Raw genomic sequence first — 5,006 nt, forward strand, 5'->3', positions numbered from 1 at the left:
AAGCCATTTGGCAGCTTAGAGGCTTATCTTGAAATGCCCATAACTCTCTACTCCGATGTCGTTTTGACGAACGGTTTGTTGCGTTGAAACTAGACTTCTTGAACTTCAATTTAGGCTTTTGTTTCATTTCAAAACTCCTGATATACTAGGAGATATACCTCTTTGAAGTTGACCTAAAATTTCTGTCCAAAATCCTGCCAATTTTTTCCAAATTTTTTCAAACTTATTTTCTTCGATTCGCTTGATCTCGGAACCTGTAGACACCTGCTTAACACTTGTTAAGAGTATTCCTTAACCTTATAAGGGTCTCATGAACCTCTCCGAGCTTACGTTAGTTTACTTACAATGCAAACGACGCGAATTTTTTTCGAGGTGCAACATTCTTCCCCCCTTACAAACATTCGTCCTCGAATGTTGTAGCTTGCGAGCTTACGATGCTATCATTGATTTCTTGAAATGGTTTCCCTCCTTTGGACCATGATCTTCATATTCTTATAATATGAGCTCATTAGTCTTTTTTCATGTTCCCCTAACTCTCTGTCGAACTCATCCATTAGTTTCATATCATCATGCTCTTCTATATGTAATCAGTGGTCAGTTGATATTCAGTTATCGTCCTGTTCCCATTAAGGTAAATTTGGCTCGTGATTGCTACGGCTCCCTACCGATCTGTAAGTACCCTTAATTGTTGTACTCTTTTGTATTGCTCTTTATTTCTCTACTAGTAGACAAACTCTTTTGTTTAGATATGACACCTTTCCTTGCTTGCTTCTCTGGTGCTACAAGTTCTTTTTAGTGGTTCTGATTGTCCCTTATACTTACTCCTTTTGTTACCCCTTGGAGTACTTTACTGGATATCTAAATGTACCTAAAATTTCTTCGGCGCGAATGATTCGAGTCATAGTCCGGAATACAATGTATCGCATTGGCGAAACTTATTCTTCTTTCCATATTTGTCTCATGATATACTTGCATTTAGTCCATTCTCACTTTTCTTTAGCGCATTCTTGATATATTGGTTCACCTCGAATTTATGCTCATTCAAGCCAATACATTTCCCTCTTTTAAACTTGGGAATATTTTAGTTCATCTTAGAACTGAATTTATTCTTCCCTCCTTTTAAAATATGTTCTCATATACCAGTAACCTTCGAGTATTAACCATCTTTGGTAGTCATCTGGCCGGCCTTAGCGATCCTTCAACTCCTCTATTCCATATAATGTCAGAGTACCAACTTCAATTCTCATCAATTACCTCGTAGCGGCATAATCAATTCCTTATCCATAATAAAAACATTTAGGGTTAGAACCAGAGACATCACATCCTATAATTTAGCTCTACGACACGATCTAAGAAGAGGAGGAAGGGTCAATGGTTCCTAAAATGCCCCGCAACCTCCTGTTTATAAGTGTGGCGCGCTTCACACCCATAAACAAGACTCTACTGGACACGGCTCGTAGACCCACCCTAGGACGAACTGCTCTGATACCACTTTTGTCACGACCCAACTAGAGGGCCATGATGGGCACCCGGGGCTAACCCACCGAGCACCTCTGAACATGCATCTCATAATCATTTCTAGGTGGACCATAAAGATACCTCATGGATATCATAATCTGTAAGGACATATATCACAACATAACAAACATCTCTATATAATCTTCAATAATTATGTCCATCATCACCAGCCGACAAGGCTACTAAAATGTTATACAACGATATGAACCGGTAGGGTTATGAAACGTCTAACTGTACACACATGTCTACGGGCCTCTAAATAGAATACAAGTGACCATAAAAACCAATACCAATAGACTGCAGCTTTGAAGTAAGTGTAGTGCTCCTGAGAATCTGCTGATAAAGCACCTACGGATCTGATCCGTCCCCCTACCTACCTGCGGGCATGAGCGCAGCGTCCACAAGAAAGGACGTCAGTAGGAATAATGTACTGAGTATGTAAGGCATGAATAACAACATAAACATGAATAAAGAAGCATGGGATAAATGACCTGTATATCTGATTGCCTCTTAAGGCGGATACCATGCATGCCAACTTTAACTTTTTAAATCTATATATATATATATATATATATATATATATATATATATATATATATATATATATATAAGTAAACTGCCCGACCATATATGTTACACCTCGGAAAATTTTCCGTTGGTACGCAAGTGAATGAACTAGTGATAAGTATGGGTGTATGATGTCTATGAGCAAGAAACGACGTTTGATGACCTTAAGTGAGATTTCAAAGGTAGCCGATGAAAGATGAGAAAGTTGGCTAAGATAAGGCAAGGTATGAGGTGAGTAATGCATGCAAATGGATGTGGATGATTGGAATGAAAAGCCTAAGAAATATGAAAAGTTGCAGATTTGCAATCTGCCCAGTGGTCGTAAAGTGCAAATACGGACCGTAAAATGGTATACGGTCCGTAAACTGCCAGGTCGTAAACTGGCATGCAAAACTTCAACTTTCTGCCAGTTGAGGAAATGGTAAAATACGACCTGGTTTACGGACCGTAAAGCAGGACCGTAAAGTGATTTACGGCCCGTAAACCATGGTCGTAAATCACCATGGTTGCAGTCTAAAGTTTCTGGTTCTGGAAATGGTTAAAGACGACTACGAGGGACGGTCCGTAAACTGAAATACGGGCCGTAAACCATGGTTTACGACCATTGTTCACTTCAACACAGATTTTTAGGTCATTAAATAAGGGGACCAAGACTTGTTTTATTTCATTTCTACATTACACTCCTTCTCTCTAAAACATCTCTCTACATCCATTATACAAGTTTTCAAGGATTATAAGTCATCAACAACATTAAACAAGTGAATCAAGAGTAAGGAAACCATCAAGGGTGATCCAAGGTCAAGAAATCCAAATGGAGATAAACTAGGGTTTTGCTCAAAGTGGGGCATTATCAACTAAAGCTTGTTCCTACAAATTCTAAGGTAAGATTCATGATTATTACATGACGTTTAAGGTATTGGAGAATTAAAATACATGGATTGTAGAAAATATGGTAAGATGGGTTATGAATGATGAATAGTGACATTTTGAGGAATAGTTTGAATTGAATCATGAATGTTGTTGTGTTGTGATATGAACATGTTATAAATGGTATTTAAGATCATGAACTAGAAACTTTAGGCGAATGGACGAAGTTGGGTGTTATGACCTTGAACATAGGTGAATTAGAAACAAATTGAGAAATCTAGATAATGTGGATAATGTGAATGACTAATGACCATTGTTATGATATTAATGAAGGTAGAAACGCTAACATTGGAAGGGGACGTGCAAGTGTAGAATAGTCCGACGAAAAGGTATGTAAGGCTAACCCTTCTTTCATAAGGCATGGTTCTTTGGTCAATTCTCTAAATCCTCTATACGCGTATGTTGCCTTCAATTGATAAATCTTCCGAGCTTGTAAGCTCACGATCCTTGATACATACTACGATTGCACTACGCTCCTCGTATGACGAGTAGGTCCATGCTCTAGATGTAACGATAATGAAGAGGATAGTAATGATGACGATAATAATGATGATGCTAAAGGTGCCTATGGGCTATTATACGTATGTGTGCCTATACAGGGCTATAATGAACCCCGAGCTTATAATTCCAGGTAGAATATATGTATATGGATGTATATATGTATGTATATGATTACGTAACGTGCACACACATCTGCAGATGGTACGGATAACCCTGAAGCCTTGGTAGGGCCAGGTAGAAATAACATTGAGCCTTTGTTGGCCAAGTATGTATGAAACACCGAACCTTATGGTCGGGTACGCTATGTATGTATATAAGTGTATGGCTATATATATAATATGAATATGAATGTGAAAAGACTATGTATATAAATACGAATACGAGCACTATTATGAAATACGCATGAGAAATGGAAAGTTCCTATGAAAGGCAGGTAAGTGCCATGATGATGATATTATTGTCTTCCCTCCTACGCCACTTCATATATTGTCTATGATGCTTCTATATTGATGTTGATCATGCTTTACATACTCAGTACATTCTTCGTACTGACGTCCTTTTGTTTGTGGACGCTGCGTCATGCCCGCAGGTGCACAGGGAGACAGACTTGATCCATAGCTGCTTATTCAGAGATTACATAGCGGAGCTCTATTTCCTTCGGAGCCATAGATTTTGGGTACTTATTCTTTTGTGTATATAATTATGGGCATATCGGGGTCCTGTCCCGCTCATGTGATATGTTTTACTCTTCTTAGAGGCTCGTAGTCACGTGTATATGGTTAGATATGTATGGCCTTGTCGGCCTATATTTTGTATATCATTTTGTTGGCCTCGTCGGCCCATGTACATTGTTGTGGCTTAGATGCCTATGATGATTTAAGATGTTGTCGTCCAATGGGACTAGCATGGTCGATGCTTAGAAATGTATGATTAATGATGTGGCTCACCTAGATGCAAGTCTAAGTGTAAGCTAAGGGGTGCCCGAGTGGGCTAGCACCGGGTGCTCGTCGCGGCCCCCTAGTCGGGTGGTGACATAAGTGGTATCAAAGCAGTTCAGTCCTAGGGTGTGTCTACGAGCCGTGTCTAGTAGAGTCTTGGTTATGGGTGTGTTGCGCGCCACACTTATAAACAGGAAGCTGCAGATATTTTAGGAATAAATGACCTTCTTTCTTCATAAGAATCGTGCGATAGAGCTATGATGTAAGAAATTCTTGTTCCTTAACCGTATGTTGTGTATTTCAGAGATGCCTAAAAAGAAAAAGGCTACAGCGGCCCAAAAGGGCAAGACGGTGGCAGAAAAGCGGGCTACAAGAGCACCGCCACCGGTAGTAGAGGAAAGTGAGTTCCAGAGTGCGGCTCAATCTCATTCCTCCCAAACAGTGCCTATTACTGGGGAGCGTGAGGGAGCCTCAGCCCCAGCTCCAGCACCTCCAGCTCCTCCACCGGATGCTTCTGGCCAAGATGTGAAAGAGGCCATTAATTTGTTGACTCAA

This window comes from Lycium barbarum, chromosome 8 (genome assembly GCF_019175385.1).
Source record: "Lycium barbarum isolate Lr01 chromosome 8, ASM1917538v2, whole genome shotgun sequence".
Taxonomy (NCBI): Eukaryota; Viridiplantae; Streptophyta; class Magnoliopsida; order Solanales; family Solanaceae; genus Lycium; species Lycium barbarum.